The 20,081-nt window shown below is 47.7% G+C and overlaps 1 protein-coding gene and 1 long non-coding RNA gene across 34 annotated transcripts in view; one reads left to right on the top strand and one right to left on the bottom strand.

Annotated features, from left to right (window-relative positions):
• The window catches only part of LOC144335026 (uncharacterized), a 109,137-nt gene extending 92,561 nt beyond the window's left edge, over positions 1 to 16,576 (bottom strand). The window contains exons 1-2 of the long non-coding RNA XR_013405406.1: positions 16,290 to 16,576; positions 13,860 to 16,007 (exon numbers count right to left, since the gene is read on the bottom strand). This is a non-coding gene — a long non-coding RNA (uncharacterized LOC144335026). The remainder of the gene's footprint in view (positions 1 to 13,859; positions 16,008 to 16,289) is intronic.
• The window catches only part of PRRC2B (proline rich coiled-coil 2B), a 131,891-nt gene that overhangs the window by 24,309 nt on the left and 87,501 nt on the right, over positions 1 to 20,081 (top strand). For 2 of the 33 annotated variants that reach the window (XM_077967409.1, XM_077967404.1), the window contains exon 2: positions 4,625 to 4,699. The exons of the other annotated variants lie outside the window; for them this stretch is intronic. The gene's annotated coding sequence lies outside the window, so the exon portion shown is untranslated. The remainder of the gene's footprint in view (positions 1 to 4,624; positions 4,700 to 20,081) is intronic. 33 annotated transcript variants of the gene reach the window in all.

Genomic DNA, 20,081 nt, shown 5'->3' with positions numbered 1-20,081 from the left:
ACAGTCTCACTCTGTCGCCCAGGCTGGAGTGCAGGGGTGTGATGGGGTGTGATCTCAGCTCGCTTCAACCTCCGTCTCCTGGGTTCAAGTGATTCTCATGCCTCAGCCTCTGGAGTAGCTGGGATTACAGGCATGCGCCACCACACCCGGCCAATCTTTGTGTTTTTAATAGAGGTGAGGTTTCATCATGTTGGCCAGGCTAGTCTCAGACATCTGACCTCAGGTGATCTGCCTGCCTTGGCCTCCCAAAGTGCTGGGATTACAGGCCTGAGCTACAGCCCCCGGCCTCCTTTCTCTTAATGCTTATTTTTTCCTCTTCTCTTGGTTGGTGGAACTGTGACCTCCCCACCCCAAATTCTATGGCTGGCTAGTGTTTTGCTGTGGTGACTATCACCCATCTGCCTGGAAGCACCAGAATGGCTTAGTACAGCTAGGGAACTCAGCCAGATCTTGGTGTCTGCTGTTTGTTAGAGACTATGGAAGGACTAATGCAAAGAAGCAGGAGACAGACTGAACCCAGTGTTGGCCACAAGTGAGGACTGAGACCCAGGTTACCTCTCGGCTAAGCATGTTAACTGTTGGCTCTGCAGTGGTTCTGTATTTTAGTGGGGAATTTGTTTTGGTTCATTTTGGCATTCCTGCAACCATCTTGTTGGTTTTTTGGTAAAATGTGGCACCCCCTCCAGACCTCCTAGCTGTGGGACTGAGATGTTTTAGCAGGATCCTGTCATCCTTTGATTTTTCCTTGCTTCCTGCCTCTTGGCCCTTCCTTTTTGTCTGACTTCACTCAGGCCCAGTCTGGCTCTAGACTGTTAGCTGGTTAGTTAGGCCAGGAGACTTCTCCCACGAGCTTCTGCATATCTGTGAATTTTGGTTTTCGGTGGCCCCCTAATGCTGACTGCATGCCCTTACCTTAGCCCCTAAGCCCACTGTGTGGGCGTCCCATCTCGTACAGTGCCCTTGGCCCTCTCCGGCCTCCACTGGGCCCAAATAGGTAAAAAGAAAGCCTAAGGAAGGAAGAGCCAGGAAACCTCGGGAGAGTGGAATTTCAGGAATGGCAAGTCAGAACTGGTTCCAGCATGGGTCCGGTTGCCTTGTGCTTGGCTGAGGGATTTTTGTTGTGCTTTTTTTTTTTTTTTTTTTTTGCCTGTTCACCACTCCTAACCTCTTTTGAATTTCAGTTCTCTTTTTTATCCTGAAGGATTATTTTATTGTACTTTTAAGGGTTTTTTTTTTTTTTTTTTTTTTTTTTTTGCCTTGCACAAAGTACTGACTCATGTTGCTAATGGCTGTGGCTGTATGCTGGTTATATGTCTCATTATCCTACCGCTTAAGATCATTTCTGTGTTGGTTTCTATTTCAAACCGGAATAGGCCAGGTGGGTCAATTCATGTATTTCTGAATTCAATAATGAGGTTTCCCTACTGTGAAATCTTGTCATGGGTAGACAGGTACTAAATAGGGCCTATCTATACTAGATTTTAAAACAATGCGTTTCTCCCCAAAACCCAAAATTTCCAGCAGACCTTGGGCTTCGTGCTCCAAATGTTGTAATTTTGGTTTTAAATAAATTTCATGTAAGGAGGCAGGGCTAACTAGACTGTCTTCTTTTCAGATCATAACTCGATCTCTTTTTAAGATTATTTCTGGGACTTGTACAGCCTCAGGAAACTTGAGTTTGTCATGGGGACAAAGAAATACAGGCACTGGCTGTGGTGTTGGAGATGGGAGCGACATGGGATATCGTGAGCTTTGTTTCTGGTGAAATATGATTGTTTATCATTAGCTTTTAGGTTTAAAAGGTGCCATTCAGACTGGACCTCCTCACCTGGGAGCTGGCAGACCTGGGCCTTGCCACTGGCGATATCACTGTTTATACCTATGGGTGGCACGTGGGAAATCTCTTTTGTGCTGGGAGGGAGGTTTGCCTTAGTGACTTGAGCCAGAAGTTGTGGTTGAGCTTTGTTCTCCGCTGTACGTATTGGTTTCCCGTGTGACCTGGGAAACATCCTTCGTCCGAGCTGAAGTGCATCTCTGAGGTGCTGGCAGCAGCGCTGGTTTGTGGAGCATTGCATGCAGCAGGAGTAGCTGGCGGAACAAAGCCTGTCTCAAGTTGCTGGCGGTCTTTCACATCTTGTACAGGACTTCCTTCCGTTCTTACCTCTGCAGCCAGTTGTGTGGCTTCCATCTGGACCCTCTTCCTCCTTGCCAAGATAACCATCAACCTTTTTCTCTGTGGGGCTGCAGAAGCAGTATTTATTGCATTTTTAATTCACTTGTAAGGCAGTAGATACTCCTTGAGCACCAATAATTTGCCAGGCATTGTACAAGGCCCTTTAAATACATTTTTCTTGTGGTGGGGTGAGGTGCTCATGCGTGTAATCCCAGTACTTGGGGAGGCCAAAGCGGGTGGATTGCTTGAGGCCAGGTTAAGACCAGCCTGGGCAATGTGATGGAAAAAAAAAAAACAAAATGTCTCCTAAAAGAAAAAATTAGTAGGGTATAGTGGCACATGTGTGTAGTTCTAACTACTTGGGAGGCTGAAGCAGGAGGATCACCTGAGCTTGGGAGGTTGCGGTTGCAGTGAGTTGTGATCATGCCACTACACTCTAACCTGGGTGACAGACTAAGACCCTGTTTCAAAAGAATAAAAGGTAGACCAGGCACGGTGGCTCATGTCTGTAATCCAAGCACTTTGGGAGGCCAAGGTGGGCGGATCACCTGAGGGTAGGAGTTCCAGACAAGCCTGGCCAATGTGGTGAAACCCCATCTCTGCTAAAAATACAAAAATTAGCTGGACGCCATGGCAAGTACCTGTGGTCCCAGCTACTCAGGAGGGCGAGGCTGGAGAATCACTTAAACCTGGGAGGTGGAGGTTGCAGTGAGCCGAGATTGTGCCACTGCATTCCAGCCTGGGAGACAGAGTGAGATTCTGTCTCAAAAAAAAGAAACTGAAAAGAATAAATACCAAAATATATAAATCACTTGTGATCTCACCATCCAGAGCTAACTACAGTAAAGATGCCGGTGTGTTTCTTCTGATAATGTCTGTTTTCAAAATTAGAGCAATAGTATATATACGTTGAATACACAGTTGATAGCTTGCTTTTTTCCTTTTAATGTTATAGTGTATTCTTCTGAGTTATTTTTACAATTATACATCTGTTTTTTTTTTTTTTTTTTTGAGACGGAGTCTCGCTCTGTCGCCCAGGCTGGAGTGCAGTGGCCGGATCTCAGCTCACTGCAAGCTCCGCCTCCTGGGTTCCCGCCATTCTCCTGCCTCAGCCTCCCGAGTAGCTGGGACTACAGGCGCCCGCCACCTCGCCCGGCTAGTTTTTTGTATTTTTTAGTAGAGACGGGGTTTCACCGTGTTAGCCAGGATGGTCTCGATCTCCTGACCTCGTGATCCGCCCGTCTCGGCCTCCCAAAGTGCTGGGATCACAGGCTTGAGCCACCGCGCCCGGCCTACAATTATACAATTGCTATTGTACAGATATGCCATAATGTATTGAATCCTGTATTACTAGACATTTAGATTATTGTTGCCCTGTTTTCCCTTTTATGAGAAGAGCTGTAGGGAGCATCTTGGCATGTAAGTCTTGGTCCACGTGGCTTGATTATCTCCCGTAAGTGGAATTTCTGGGGTCAGAGGGTTGTAGGCTGTTCCTCTCTTCTGGACAGGATCGATTTTCTCCTTCAGTCTTTGTCATCTCCCTCTCCAGCCTTGAGCGCAAGGCAGCCACTTTCTTAGTTTTTTCTGTTTTGAGGCAGGGTCTCACTTTGTCACCCAGGCTGGAGTGCAGTGGTGTGATCTCAGCTCACCGTAACCTCTGCATCCTGGGCTCAAATGATCCTTCTGCCTTAGCCTCCCGAGTAGCTGGGATCCTATAGGCATGTGCCACCATGCCTAATTTTTGTATTTTTTTGTGGAGACCGGGGGTTTCGCCATTTTGCCCAGGCTGTTTGTTTTTCTTTTCTTTTTTTCTTTTTTTTTTTTTGGGATGGCGTCTTGTTCACTTGCGCAGGCTGGAGTGCAGCTGTGCGAACTTGACTCACTGCAACCTCCACTTCCTGGGTTCAAGTCATTCTCCTGCCTCAGCCTCCTGAGTAGCTGGGATTACAGGCGTACACTACCACGCCTGGCTACTTTTTGTATTTTCAGTAAAGATGGGGTTTTGCCATGTTGGCCAGGCTGGTCTCGAAATCCTGACGTCAGGTGATCCTCCGCGCCTGGCCACCCAGGCTGTTTCAGACTCCTGAACTCAAGCAATCCCTCCGCCTCAGCCAATCAAAGTGCTGAGATTACAGGCATGAGCCACAGCACCCAGCAAGGCAGCCTCTTTCATGAACCACTAGGTTCTGGGGGTCTCAGTCCTGGTTAAGCCGTTTGATGAGTGGGCTTCAGGTCTTACTCCATTTACTGGTTTGAGCCTGGACAAGCCTTTTGTCTTAAACAGTTTTTGTTTCTAGGACATGGAGACGTGGATGCCGCATTGACTCCTTGGGGAGATCCTGGTCCAGTGGGGAGGAGGCGGATGCCTCCTTAGGGAGGCCCTGGAGAGCCCCCCACCTAACTTTGATCTCATCCTCCTGTGATTTCTTTTTTCTTTCTTCTTTTTTTTAGACGGAGTTTTGCTCTTGTTACCCAGGCTGGAGTGCAGTGGCGCGATCTCGGCTCACCGCAACCTCCACCTCCCAGGTTCAAGTGATTCTCCTGCCTCAGCCTTCCCAAGTAGCTGGGATTATAGGCATGCGCCACCAAGCCCGGCTAATTTTGTATGTTTAGTAGAGATGGGGTTTCTCTGTGTGGGTCAGGCTGATCTTGAACTCCCAGCCTCAGGTGATCTGCCCACCTTGGCCTCCCAAAGTGCTGAGATTATAGGAGTGAGCCACTGCGTCTGGCCTCCTCCTGTGATTTCTTCGGCGCCCACTATAGTTTCTCTTTATAGCACTTTTCACAACTTGTAAATAGGTGGTTTTTTTTTTTTTGAATTTTAAAAACTGTGGTGAAGTATATATAACATAAAATTTACCATTTTTAAGTGTACAGTTGAGTGGTATGAAGCACTTACACAATGTTGTGCAATCATCAACACTGTCCATCTCCAGAACGTTCTCATTTTCTCAAACTGAAACTCTGTTCCCATTAGATGCCATTTCCCCTCCCCCATCCACTGGTGGTGGTCACCATTCTCACCATTCTTTCTCTTTTTTTTTTTTTGAGATAGGGTCTCCCTCTGTCACCCAGGCTGGAGTGCAGTGGCACAATCTTGGCTCACTACAGCCTCAGCCTCTTGAGTAGCTGGGATTACAGACACACACCACCACACCCATCTAATTTTTGTATTTTTTGTAGAGACGGAGTTTCACCTTGTTCACTAGGCTGGTCTAGAACTCTTGGCCTTAAGTGGTTCGCTTCCCTCAGCCTCCCAAAGTGCTGGGATTACAGGCGTGAGCCACCGTGCCTGGCCTAGTTTTTGTATATTTCATTGAGATGGAGTTTTGATGTTGCCCAGGCTGGAGTGCAATGGCGCTCTCTTGGCTCAATGCAGCCTCTGATTCCTGGGTTCAAGAGATTCTCCTACCTCAGCCTCCTGTGTAGCTGGGATTGCAGGCGCCTGCCGCTATGCCCAGCTAATTTTTGTATTTTTAGTAGAGACAGGGTTTCATCATGTTGGCCAGACTGGCCCCAGGTCAGTCAGCTTGTAAGTGGTAGAACGTGGGCTTGAAGGCAGCTGACCCCAAAGCAAGGCTTCCAATGTGGGGTGCTGCACTGTGCCTGCAAGGAAGAGCCACTCTCCACCAGGAAGAGGGGGAATGGCATTCCCAACTCTCCCAGCCAGCTCTCTCTGAATTCCAGCTAACAATATCCCCCACCAAGAGCCAGAGCAGTGTAATTCCAAACTGCATCTCCTCTTGCCAGAGCACAAATCCCCGCACTGGGGTGTGCCAGAGCACACCCCTGGAACCCCTGAACCCCTGGAACCCCTGACCTCAGGTGATCCACCCACCTTGACCTCCCGAAGTGCTGGGATTACAGGCGTGAGCCACTGTGCTTGGTCTAATTTTTGTATTATTATTGTTATTATTTTTGAGATAGAGTCTCGTTCTGTCTCCCAGGCTGGAGTGCAATGGCGTGATCTTGGCTCACTGTACCTCTGCCTCCCAGGTTCAAGCGATTCTCCTGCTTCAGCCTCCTGAATAGCTGGGATTACAGGTCCAGCTAATTTTTTGTACTTTTAGTAGAAACGGAGTTTCGCCATGTTGGCCAGGCTGGTCTCGAACGCCGAGCTCATGTGATTTGCCTGCCTCAGCTTCCCAGAGTGCTGGAATTACAGGCATGTATAATCCCACGGTGGCAATGGTGAGCCACCTTGCCCTGCCCACCGTTTTACTTTCCTTCTGTGAAACTGAATGTTCAAGTACCTCATGTAAATGAGATCATCCAATATTTGTCATTTTGCGTCTGGCTTATTTTTAGCGTAGTATTTCCAAGGTTCATCCATGTTGTAGCATGTGTCAGAACTAACTTCCTTCTTAAGGCAGAATAATATTCTCGTATTTGCATGTATTTACCAGATTTTATGTGTTCATCCAGCGATGGGCAGCCGCCTGTAGATAGTTTTGTTTTCATGTATTGAATGGTCCTTTCCCCCGGTGGAGGGAGTGAGTGCATCCGGAAGCAGAATTCTGTTGTTTCCCATTCATCACTGTGTGCTAGGTGTCTGAGAAGGGGGTCTCATAGGAGCCCACCCAGAAACCAAGCTCACCTCAGTCTGGGTGTGGGGCAGTCAGGGGAAGGCGTTCTGGAGAATGTAGCTGACTTGAAATAAGCACCTATTGAAAATAGTGTGCTGAGCCCTGGAACATTAAAAATGTGTTCCTATGTGGAAATCAGAAATGTATGGGTCGCAGAAGAGAGTTTGTGGGTCAGCCTGCTTTCCAGAGTGCCGAAGCCCTTTCAATGGTGGACATTATGCAAGCGTTCTCGTATGGCCAGTGGCCAGCAGGGAGGAGGGCAGAGAATGACTGTGGCTCCGGGAAGCGCGCGTCAACTTCCCAACACACTTCAGGACCATCTCTTTGTATAGAACCATGCGGTGGACTGCTGCAGGACCTACTGGAAAAAGGAGGCCATCCCCAGCGCTCTTTCCATGGGTCCTTTGTGTCTGGCAGAACTTTTTTCAGCAGGTGTTGTTTACATATGGTTCAGAGCTTAAAGAGCAGCTCTGTTCCAGGCCAGGGCAGAAAGCACAGGCTTGTCTGGGAGGGGCATCATCACTCCTGCCTGCCTGCCCAACCGACCTGTCAGTGGACTGAACGGGCCAAGTGTTCAGAAATCCTTGGGGAGAGGATAGTGTCCTGAATCATAATGTGGAATTTTCTGGGTTTTTTTATTTGATAAAACATTAATTACGAAAGTATAGAGGTTTTTTTTTTTTTTTTTTTTTTGAGATGGAGTCTTGCTCTGTTGCCCAGGCTGGAGTGCAGTGGCACGATCTCAGCTCACTGCAACCTCCACCTCCTGGGTTCAAGCAATTCCCTGGCCTCAGCCTCCTGAGTAGCTGGGACTACAGGTGCATCTCGCCATGCTCGGCTAATTTTTTTTTTTTTTTGTATTTTAGTAGAGATGGGGTTTCACCATGTTGCCCAGGCTGGTCACGAGCTCCTGAGCCCAGGCAGTCCATCCACCTTGGCCTCCAAAAATGCTGGGATTACAGGCGTGAGCCACTGCACCTGGCCCATACTTATTTTTAAAAAAAGAATTTTTTTTTTTTTTTTTTTTTTTTGAGACGGAGTCTCACTCTGTCACCCAGGCTGGAGTGCAGTGGCGCGATCTCGGCTCACTGCAAGCTCCGCCTCCCGGGTTCACGCCATTCTCCCGCCTCAGCCTCCGAGTAGCTGGGACTACAGGCGCCCGCCACCGCGCCCGGCTAGTTTTTTGTATTTTTAGTAGAGACAGGGTTTCACCATGTTAGCCAGGATGGTCTCGATCTCCTGACCTCGTGATCCACCCGCCTCGGCCTCCCAAAGTGCTGGGATTACAGGCTTGAGCCACCGCGCCCGGCCTTGTTTTGTTTTTTTTTAAGTCGGAGTCTCGCTCTGTCGCCCAGGCAGGAGTGCAGTGCCATGGTCTCGGCTCACTGCAAGCTCAGCCTCCCGGGTTCATGCCATTCTCCTGCCTCAGCCTCCCGAGTAGCTGGGACCACTGGGATCGCCACCACGTCTGGCTAATTTTTTGTATTTTTAGTAGAGACGAGGTTTCACCATGTTAGCCAGGATGGTCTTGATCTCCAGACCTGGTGATTCGCCCGCCTCGGCCTCCCAAAGTGCTGGGATTACAGGCGTGAGCCACGGCGCCCTGCCTAAGAAAAGAAATTAAAAGCCAAGTGCTTGAAGAGAAATGAAAGCTTCTCCTCAACGTCCCAGGCAGTAACCGTTATTGATAAATTTGCTTTGTTTATCCTTCTAGGTTCAATGCGCATATAAATAATGGCCTCATGTAGGGAGGTTTTTTAAAAAACAAAAATGGGATATACTATATCGTATTGCAATTTGGCATTGTCAAAATATCAGTCATTTTTCCATGTATATTTTTAAGCATAACTTATTTTCTCTTATTTTTATTTTCAGTAATACTTTTTTTTTTTTCCTTCCTTAGGGATGTGGGGGTGGGTCTCGCTATGTTGATCAGGCCTGTCTTGAACTCCTGGCCTCCAGTTGTCTTCCCATCTTGGCCTCCAAAATTGCTAGGATTACAGGTGTAAGCCTCCACACCCAGCCATTTTTCCATATTAATGTGAACAGACCTGCCACACTAAATGTTTTAAAATGTTAGATTTTTAAAAAATATACAAGTGTGTAAAGAAGAAAAAATCATTTGTAATCTGATGGTTTAGATATTCCCAATTGACTTTTTTTTTCGGGGGGGAGGGGGTTATGAAGTTTTGCTCGTCGCCCAGGCTGGAGGGCAATGGCGTGATCTCGGCTCATTGTAGCCTCCGCCTCCTGGGTTCAGGCAATTCTCCTGCCTCAGCCTCCCTAGTAGCTGGGATTACAGGCATCTGCCACCATGCCTAGTTGATTTTTTTGTATTTTTAATAGAGACGAGGTTTCACTATGTTGGCCAGGGTGATCTCAAACTCAACCTCAGGTGAGCCACCTGCCTCAGCCTCCCAAAGTGCTGGGATTACAGGCATGAGCCACTGCACCCGGCCCCCAGTTGACTTTTTAAAAAGAAAATTCAAGTTGCTTAGGGAGGTATAAAAGCTTTTCCCCACTCTCTCTGAAAAGAAACCACTGTGAGAAAGTTCTTGGGATTCCTCCCAGAAAAAAACCCACATTATCTGCATGCACGTTTGTATTCTTCAAGCATGCTGCTGCCCTTTCACGTGATAAAATGTCTCATCGTGCTCCCTGACAGCCACGCAGACGGATTATGTCGTCTGTTTCAGCAATTGCAGAGAGTATTTTGTGGGTGTACTTGATTTAACCTGTCTCCTACTGGTGGACATTTGGGCTATTTGTAGTTTTGGAATATTATACAATTTTGGTAAAACTGTACCAGATTTGTTTTCAAAAACATACAATTTGTCTATAAGCATATAAGTGTGAGTGTGTGGTTCGCAGGGTGGACTCTTCAACTCAATCGCTTTTTGGTAAGAATTCTGTCAAATTTCTCTTCAGAAAACATTGTATCAGTTTATATGTGTGAGCCTATGTTTCTGGACTATGGGCTTTTCTAAATGAACAGGCTATTTGGATTGTTTTGGGTGTGCGCATTTTCCAATCAAAAGCCACTCTTTGCGGCTTTGTGGTCAGCACAGGGTCTGATGTTTGGGTGAGCTTGGGCAGGCAGTGATCAGACACAGCAGCTCCGTTCACAGCGCAGAAGCGGCCACTGGAGGAGGTACTCTGGGTGTCGTTAGGTGAAGGCCACTGTGGGAACTAGAAGGAGGCGATAGACGCAGGCAGCCAGGTCTAAGGTTGATGTTCTGTATCAACTAAAATGATGGTCCTTGCTGCCTGTTTTCTTCCAACTGTTATACACTGGAGCCTGGTGCATAAAATTCAGAGACGGCGTCCATTTTAAGTTTTCTCATAGCCCCGTGTTTCACAGCCCTTGGTGGTTTTGTCGCTGTTAATATTCATCGCTGTTGGCGCTTTTGCAGCTTGTGATAGTGGCTGTTGTGCACATCTCACTTCTTGACTCAACCTCTTGGCGCGCCACCCCTCCTGCCCCCCACTTTGGTTTAGTTCTTCCAGGAGATCACACCAGTGGTTGAAGTGACTGAGAAATGAAGTGCTGGAATGCCTGGGTGGTGGTGTTTCATCAGGCTAGGCTGGCAGGGGTTTGTGCTCTGGCAAGAGGAGGTGCAGTTTGGAATTACGCTGCTCTGGCTCTTGGCGGGGGGCGGCGGGGGGGGATATTGTTAGCTGGAATTCAGAGAGAGCTGGCTGGGAGAGTTGGGAATGCCATTCCCCCTCTTCCTGGTGGAGAGTGGCTCTCCCTTGCAGGCACAGTGCAGCACCCCACACTGGAAGCCTTGCTTTGGGGTCAGCTGCCTTCAAGTCTAGGTTCTACCACTTACAAGCTGGCTGACCTGGGGCCAGCTTTTAAATCTTTTTGAATCTCCGTTCTCTTCCTCTGCAAAATGTGATAGTAACACCTTCATAGGACCTGGGAAGGGATTCAGAGGGTCGTGTGCTACAGAGTTGATAGGGTACCTGGCACAAGGCAGTAGTCTCTCCATAGACCGCAGCTATTAATGGTTCCTGGATTCAGCCCTCCCCGGGGGCGTTGGGGTTTGGAGCAGGCAGGCTTTTGTACACTTGGGGCTTGTTTGTTACCTAGGTGTTGGGGTTTCTAATTGTGTGCTCAGCACTGTGCTACATGCTAAATATTTGGACCCATAGCACATTGCCCTCACCTCCTGGAGCTCAGTCACCTTAACTGGCAAGGGCCTCCCATCGGCAGGTGCATCGGGGCTCTTTCTTCCGTCCATCTCTCCACATTGAACACCACTGCGGATGTCTGTTCCCACGAACAAGGGCGTTTAATAGCTGGCAGCTGCCCTGTGTCTAGTCTGTTCTATTGTGTTCTTGGAGAGTTTCAGGTAAATGTGTTGGAAGGAATGAAGGTAGGCATGTTAAGGCAATTTGTGGGTTCCAGCTGCAAGGGAGACTGCTGCTCGGCCAGCAACAGCCCTGACTTGACCTCGGGCTGACAGGAGTATTCCTTTTAGCCACTTAGACCTACCTGCTGTGAGGTAGGTCTTGAACAAATCATCTCTTTTGCTCCTTTAAGTCTCAGTTTTCTTATCTGCCAAGTGGTTATGGAACCTGTCTCATAGCATTGCTGCAAAGAGTGGCGTAATTTCTGGGATACAGTTGGTGCAGTGTAGGAAACCTAGTCAACTTGGAACAGTATATGGTGTTTATACTATGTTGCTCAGTTCACTGAGATCTTAAAAACAATGTAACAGCTATAATACAGGGGTGTAATAGTTACAATACAAGCTTGCTACAAACATCAAGCTCCAGAAGTGCACAGAGTAGAAAGTGAAAGTCATTCCTTTTTCCTTGCTGTTTCTTTTTAATATCAAGAGAGGACTGCTGTCTTAAACAATTGTTTTTAACTAAGGGAACTGTTTTAACTGTGCATATGAATTCTAAACCTGAAGTGACCACTGGAAGGTGGGACGTGTGACTGTTTATAGGTAGACCGTAATATAAGCAAAGACATCTCATATGTGTCTCCTTAGTTTGGTCACTTCAGCTTTTTTTTTTTTTTTTTTTTTTTTTTTGAGACGGAGTCTTGCTCTGTCGCCCAGGCCGGAGTGCAGTGGCCGGATCTCAGCTCACTGCAAGCTCCGCCTCCCGGGTTTACGCCATTCTCCTGCCTCAGCCTCCCAAGTAGCCGGGACTACAGGCGCCCGCCACCTCGCCCGGCTAGTTTTTTGTATTTTTAGTAGAGACGGGGTTTCACCATGTTAGCCAGGATGGTCTCGATCTCCTGACCTTGTGATCCGCCCGTCTCGGCCTCCCAAAGTGCTGGGATTACAGGCTTGAGCCACCGCCGGCCTCACTTCAGCTTTTTAAGGGGAGAAAAGGCCATTGTAATTCTTTGCACACCCTGGATAAATCATAGTGTTGTATTGGTAAAGTTCAGCAGCGGCATAGACTTGGTTTAATTAACAAGTGCTGCTTCCAGAGATCCCACAGCTTTACAATTTGCTGTTGACATGGTTGGAGGGTGGGGGAAGGGGAAAGGTGGGCATGCCCTTAGCGTAATGAGGCAGTGCAGTCTGATGTTTTAGGAGCTTTGGGGGAGATGGTGGGTGGGGGAGGAGAGTTGTGAGTGTAGGGTTTTGGGTGGGGTGAGGGGTCTGTGGGTAAGGTGTATATAATGTGTGTAGTTTATTTGCAGTGAGGGCTCATGCTCCACTTTCCCACCATTCCGAAGTCACAGCTTGGCATACCTGGGAATGCCCTTGGGGTAGTAATCCCTGGCCCTTATTTTGGGTCTGCCGTTTCTTCCTTTGTTACTTTAGAACTGGCTTCGTCAGCTATTGTCCTGGGTTTCCTCTAGTGTCTGAGGCTTGGAGGAGAAATCATGCACGGCTTCTGGGGTCCAGTCCTTTGGCCTTTGCTGGAGATTATTTATACCAACCCAGCCCTTTTAGCCCCCACTTCAGTATTTTTGGATTTATTTAATTTCATCAAAGAGAAAGTGCCTTTGTCGCGGCTGAGTTGATGAACCGTCTCTGTAGCAGCAAACACTCGAGGGCGTGTGGCCCAGCTCTGAGAGGCTGCGGTCGAGTGAGGAGGGCACCGTGTGACGCTGGTTCTCACTTCACCTCTGGGCCTCTGTTCCCTTATCTGCAAATAGGGGGTGATAGTAAGGACAGCCACCTCAGTGGTGGTTAGGAGGTTGCTCTCCCCAGCTGTAATGTTTATTCAGGCAGCCCGATGGAGTATTTCCTCATGGGGTGATGGGAGGCTTTGCATCCAGGTTGGAATGGTTGCTAAGGAGTCCTTCGGTGCTTCTGGTGATAGTCATTGGTGGCCCTAATCCGCGTCCTCCAGCTGAGCTGTGGGAGTGCCACAGCTGGAGGGGGTGGGAGGAAGAGGATGGGTTGTTGTGAGTAGGCTGTGTTCTCTACCTGTCTGGGCATTTGCTGCCGAAGGGTGGCTGACTCCCATGTAATTTACCTAATGAGAGGTCTCGGGCCTTGCTGGTTACTCTGCGTGGGGTTACAGCTTTCAACTCTTTCTTTTCTTTCTGTGGACACAAACGAAAAAATGTGCTTTGCAGAGATGCCAGGTTGTAAAGAAATATTGGCCCCAGCATGTAAAGATACATGTACTGGAGTGTTGGTTATGGCATTATTTGTGGTGGGACATGTCCAGTTGGACATTTCCACAGGGCAATGGGTAAATAAAATGCGATGCCACTGTGTAGTGGAATGCTGTGTAGGCATTAAAAAGAATGAGGTCGATCACTGTGTGTATTTTTATCTTTTAATTTTTAAGTCCGAACTAAACAGAACTATGTATATTTTTAGAAAGATGACCACTAGATAGAAAGAGAAGAACCCAGGTTGAATAATGTAGTAGTTTCCTGCATTTGTAGAGAAGATCATGACTGCTTGTATGAATGTGTGTAAGCCTGGAGGCTGTCCACCAGTGTGTTAACACTGTTTACCTTTTGAGTTGGATTGTTTTCTCGGACACATTAGTATCTTGTTTTTTTGAGACAGAGTTTTACTCTTGTTGCCCAGGCTGGAGTGCAGTGATATGATCCTGGGTCACTGCAACCTCCGCCTCCTGGATTCAAGCGGTTCTCCTGCCTCAGCCTCCAGAGTAGCTGGGATTACAGGCACGCGCCACCACACCTGGCTAATTTTGTGTTTTTAGTAGAGAGACAAGGTTTCTCTATGTTGGTCAGGCTGGTCTTGAATTCCCAACCTCAGGTGATCCGCACGCGGCCTCCCAAAGTGTTGGGATTACAGGCATGAGTCACTGCGCTCAGCCACCTTTTTTTTTTTTTTTTTTCTCAGATGGAGGTTTGCTCTTGTCGCCCAGGCTGGAGTGCAATGGCACGATCTTGGCTGACTGCAACCTCCACCTCCTGAGTTCAAGCGATTCTCCTGCCTCAGCCTCCCAAGTAACTGAGATTACAGGCATGTGCCACCACGCCCGGCTAATTTTGTATTTTTAGTAGAGATGGGGTTTCTTCATGTTGTTCAGGCTGGTTTCGAACTCCCGGCCTCAGGTGATCCGCCTGTCTCGGCCTCCCTAAGTGCTGGGATTACAAGCGTGAGCCACTGTGCCTTACAGGTGCCTGCCACCATGCCCGGCTAATTTTTGTATTTTTAGTAGAGATGGGAGCTCACCATGTTGGCCAGGCTGGTCTCGAACTCCTGACCTCAGGTGATCTGCCCATCTCGACCTCCCAAAGTGCTAGGATTGTAGATGTGAGCCACTGCACCCTGGCCACATTAGTATCTTTTGAATTTGTCTTACTGAATGTGTATTAGTAACATGTATTGATTACAAAGATAATAACAAAGGTAACTTGCAGGCGTTTCAGTACAGTGGAGCCTGTGGGGGCTGGGCTGGGCTGGGGCAACTGCTTTGTTGGTGGCTCTTTTCCTGGTGCCAGATCAAACCTCCTGTGAGACAAGAGCTGCTCCAGGCTTCATATTCCACGCAGACCCATCCAGTGTGCCCTGGCTCCTGGTATTGGGCCCCAGTAGTTCCCGTGAATTTAACTAGCTCAATCGTCTGTCTCTGTTGATGTGTCAGTGGCCCTCAGAAACTGCTTTGTTGATCTGGTTAGAAGGAACAATCCAATACAAATGCTGTCTCCGATTTACCTTCTTTACTAAATCAGATTGTACAGATTTTGGTTGCATTTTCAGAGTACTTCTCATTTGTGAATTCACCATTATTTGGAGGTGAAAAAGGAAGGAGTAACTGAAAGAAGGCCATGTATTTCATGTCCATGAAATTTGCCAGGTCCTTGTTAGATTTTGACACCAGAGAGGGAGGCCTTTGTATAGCACATCTGTCCAACTGTTCATCACTCACTGTGTATTGAAATCATCTTCTTCCCCGCCCCCCTTGCTGAATTAACCGCATCTTTGAAAGGGGAGGTAGGCAGGAACTTGTGGACTGCAGGTGGGCTTTCCAGCCAGAGTCCTCTTCAGGCTTCAACCCAAGCCTGCCTGCCTGTGAGCTAGATGAGGAGGGGCTCCAGGTAGACCCTGTGGGTGAGGAACCCAGAGCTGGTGCAGACTCTGGGGGCGTGGGATGCTATATTAGAGTAAAGATACCAGTGCTAGCGCCAGCTCACACCCCACCGCAGGCCAGGCCTGCACTTCACATTCACCTCAGGTCCCCAGGGGCGCTGGCAGGGCCAGGGAGTACTGTGGGCAGGTGGGGCCATTCTCTGGGGCCCACCACATGGGCCTCCCAATCATGGCAGCAGGCATCGTTCTTCAGTGTGTGACACTGCCTAAGTAAATCTGGGTGTCAGATCACCCTGGGTTTAGGTTCAGGTTTTTTAGATTCACTAACTGGATGATAGTGACCTTGGGCTAGTTATTTAACCTTGTAGAGCCTTCATGTCTGTAAAATGAAAGTACTAATACCCTTCTCTGAGTGGTTTATCTATTTTGTTTTTTGTTTCAAGGAACTAATTTTATTCATTTTTTTCTTTTTTTCCTTGTGGACCTCACCTGACTGAAGGAGCTCCTGTTCTTAAATGCAGTTTTATGCAAATGTATTTATTACACTCCCTAGCTTTCTTCAGGCTTTTTCTTCATTGTTTCTGCTTTCCCTTACTTTCACTTGCATTGTTTTTTTTTCTGATTTCTTTTTTTTTTTTTTTTGTTAAGACGGAGTCTTGCTTTGTCGCCCAGGCTGGAGTGGAGTGGCCGGATCTCAGCTCACTGCAAGCTCTGCCTCCTGGGTTTACGCCATTCTCCTGCCTCATCCTCCTGAGTAGCTGGGACTACAGGCGCCCACCACCTCGCCCTGCTAGTGTTTTGTATTTTTTAGTGGAGACGGGGTTTCACCGGGTTAGCCAGGATGGTCTCGATCTCCTGACCTCGTGATCCACCCGTCTCGGCCTCCCAATGGGCTGGGATTACAGGTTTGAGCCACCGCGCCCGGCCTTTTTTTCTGATTTCTTGGATGCTTAATTTATATTTCTTTTTTTTTTTTTTTTTTTTTGGTTAGGAATTTGGTTTTTAGGATATTTCCTCTGAGTACAAATTTACTTTTGCTTTGAAAGTTTCTTACGGCCTGTAATCCCAGCAGTCTGGGAGGCCAAGGCAGGCGGATCACCTAAGATGAAGAGTTCAAGACCAGCCTGGCCCACATGGTGAAACCCCATATCTGTTAAAAATAAAAAAAATTAGCCGGGTTTGGTGGCACGCACCTGTAATCCCAGCTACTTGGGAGGCTGAGCCAGGAGAATTGCCTGAACCCAGGAGGTGGAGGTTGCAGTGAACTGAGATCGCGCCACTGCACTCCAAGCCTGGGTGACAGAGCAAGACTCTGTCTTGGGGCGGGGGGAGGGGGAAGAAAGTTTTGTTATGTAGTGTTCTGTTTCTCATGTGTACTATTTTCTAGACATTTTGCAGGTGTGGTTTTGAATTCCACGTAGATTCAAAAGTTTTTTAGTAGAGAGTGTTAGGTTTTCCACCTGTTAGGGTTATTCTTATTTCTACTTTCTTTTTTTTTTTTTTTTTTTTTTTTTTTGAGACGGAGTCTTGCTCTGTCACCCAGGCTGGAGTGCAGTGGCCGGATCTCAGCTCACTGCAAGCTCCGCCTCCCGGGTTTACGCCATTCTCCTGCCTCAGCCTCCCGAGTAGCTGGGACTACAGGCGCCCGCCACCTCGCCCGGCTATTTTTTTGTATTTTTTTAGTAGAGACGGGGTTTCACCGTGTTAGCCGGGATCGTCTCTCGATCTCCTGACCTCGTGATCCGCCCGTCTCGGCCTCCCAAAGTGCTGGGATTACAGGCTTGAGCCACCGCGCCCGGCCTCTTATTTCTACTTTCATCACGTCTTGTTTTATTGCACTGTTGTTAGTTTTACTTTACAGAATTTGGGATTTTTCTTTTCTTTTTTCATTTCTCTTCAGACAGGGTGTTGTTCTGTCACCCAGGGTGGAGTGCAGTGGCACAGTCGCAGCTAACTGCAGCCCCAAACTCCTGGAGTCATGGGAGTCCCCCAGGTAGCTGTGATCCAGGCATGTGCCATCACGCCCAGCTAATTAAAAAAAAATATTTTTTTTTTCTTTTTTTTTTTTTTTTTTTTTTTTTTTTTTTTTTTTTGAGATGGAGTCTCGCTCTGCCGCCCAGGCTGGAGTGCAGTGGCCGGATCTCAGCTCACTGCAAGCTCCGCCTCCCGGGTTCACACCATTCTCCGGCCTCAGCCTCCCGAGTAGCTGGGATTACAGGCGCCCGCCACTTCGCCCGGCTAGTTTTTTGTATTTTTTAGTAGAGACGGGGTTTCACCGTGTCAGCCAGGATGGTCTCGATCTCCTGACCTCATGATCCGCCCGTCTCGGCCTCCCAAAGTGCTGGGATTACAGGCTTGAGCCACCGCGCCCGGCCAGAAAATACTTTTTTTTTCTGTAGAGATGGCGTCTTGCTATGTTGCCCAGAGTGATCTCAAACTCCTCACCTCAAGCGATCCTCTCCCACTTTGGAGTCTCAGAGCGTGGGGATTACAGGTGTGAGCCACTGTACCTGGCCTGGATTTTTCTTAAAGTCTAATATAGTCTCTTTTAGAACATGTTTGCTCATCTACATTGACCATCTCTATCTTGATGGGCTTGATCTACCAAGGTGGACAAGCTTCTGTTTTTTCTAATGTTTGTACTTTCATTGTGGGTGGTCCCCTTGGCCCTTTTAAAACTACCCTGCTCTGCTGCTTGCTCTTTTGTGTCTGTCTCCTTTGATTCAGCAGTTTTTTTTGTGCCTTTCATCTGTATGGTTGTATATGTTTATTCTTATTGTAGAATGGTTTTTGGTTATGTGGATATAATATTTATCCATGTGACAGACTGAGCTCATTTCCATAGTTCTTCCAAACAGTGCTGTCACTGGCTTGGCCTTCAGAGCTTGTGTGTGCGTGCATGTGCACGCTGTTGGGTACGTACCTAGGTATGGAGTTACTGGGTCATGGGTGGGCATATGGTGGCTGCATGGGCAGCTGCCAGCTCTCAGTGATGGCGCCAGGTGCATGCGGGTCATCTTTGCTCTGCTGGCACTGTACAGATGTTGCTTCTTTGCAAATTAACCTCTAGATGCCATGTAATTCTAGTGAAAATCCCAGCAGCTTTTCTTTTGTTTTAGCTGTTTATTTCAGAAATTGACAAACTCATTCTGAAATTTATATGAAAATGCAAAACGGCCAAGAATAATCAAAGCATTCTGTCTCTCTCTTTTTTTTTTTTTTTGAGAAGGAGTTTTGCTGTTGCTCAGGCTGCAGTGCAGTGCGACGATTATAGGTCATTGCAACCTAAAACTCCTGGGCTCAGGAGATCCTCCAGCCTCAGCCTCTGGCGTAGCTGGGATTATAGGTGTAAAAAGTAAAGTAGAAGTTTCATTTTAAAGATTTTCCTCTTCATCTGATTAGGAATAAATAGTAACTTCTTTTAGAAGCAAAATTTATTTAAAGACCTGTGCTAACATTCTTAAATATCTGCTAGCTATAGTAAATAAATTAATGTTCTTTATACTCTTAGCTCCTACAATTTAGCCTAAATATTTGCCCTGGCATGCTTATACTGGTCCAAGCAAGCATTAGGTCATAGCCTGTTCCTTTTCCTTATTTGAAGGTGTTTTTACCTTTCTTAGCATTCCACAAGTTACTTCCTCCTTCCTTTGTTCTCCTCTGCCTTTGCCTCTTTTATAAAGTTCTAAGTTGCTAGCCAATCAGGACAAATACAGAATGTGAAGTCCCATTCCAGCCAATGGAAACTGAAAACAGCAGTAGGGTGGACGCATCAGGTTATAAATGACCTTGTCTCCTTTGTTCAGTGTACTCTGTCTCCTTTGTTCGGTGGCAAAACTGCTAGCAAATGTTCCCTTTCTGCAGAAAGTATAAAAATGGCCTTGCTGAGGAAATTTACGTTCAAGTGCCGTTTATTTACAGCACCGGGGAACAAGCATTTCAAACAGGCATGCACCAACACACCCAGCTAATTTTTAGTGGAGATGTGCTCTCACTGTGTTGCCCAGGCTGGTCTCAAACTCCTGGCTTCAAAAGATCCTCCTGCCTTGGCCTTCCAATGTGCTGGGTTAAGGTGTGAGCCACCTCACCTGACTAATCAAAGCATTGTTTTGTTTTTTTTTTTTTTTTGAGACGGAGTCTCGCTCTGTCGCCCAGGCTGGAGTGCAGTGGCGCTATCTGGGCTCACTGCAAGCTCCGCCTCCCGGGTTCACGCCATTCTCCTGCCTCAGCCTCCCGAGTAGCTGGGACTACAGGCGCCTGCCACCTCGCCCGGCTAGTTTTTTGTATTCTTTTTAGTAGACGGGGTTTCACTGTGTTAGCCAGGATGGTCTCGATCTCCTGACCTTGTGATCCGCCCGTCTCGGCCTCCCAAAGTGCTAGGATTACAGGCTTGAGCCACCACGCCCGGCCGCATTCTTTTTGAGACAGAGTTTTGCTCTTGTTGCCCAGGCTGGAGTGCAGTGGCGTGATCTCGGCTCACTGCAACCTCTGCCTCCCGGGTTCAAGCGATTCTTTGGCCTCAGCCTCCCGAGTACCTGGGACTACAGGCGCCCACCACCAAGCTGAGCTAATTTTTGTATTTTTAGTAGAAATGGGGTTTCACCATGTTGAGCAGGATAGTCTCAATCTCCTGACCTTGTGATCAACCCGCCTCGGCCTCCCAGCGTGCTGGGATTACAGGCATAAGCCACCGCGCCTGGCCTTAATCAAAGCATTCTTGAAGAAAAACAAAGCTGAAGGACATATCCTACCAAATATCCAGACTTTATAAAAGCTACAGTGATTAAGACAGTGCAGTGTTGCCAAAAAGATAGACAAATAGGC

Source organism: Macaca mulatta, chromosome 15 (genome assembly GCF_049350105.2).
Source record: "Macaca mulatta isolate MMU2019108-1 chromosome 15, T2T-MMU8v2.0, whole genome shotgun sequence".
Taxonomy (NCBI): domain Eukaryota; kingdom Metazoa; phylum Chordata; class Mammalia; order Primates; family Cercopithecidae; genus Macaca; species Macaca mulatta.
Note: the sequence above shows the minus strand (reverse complement) of the source record. Positions and strands in the feature narration are given on the sequence as shown.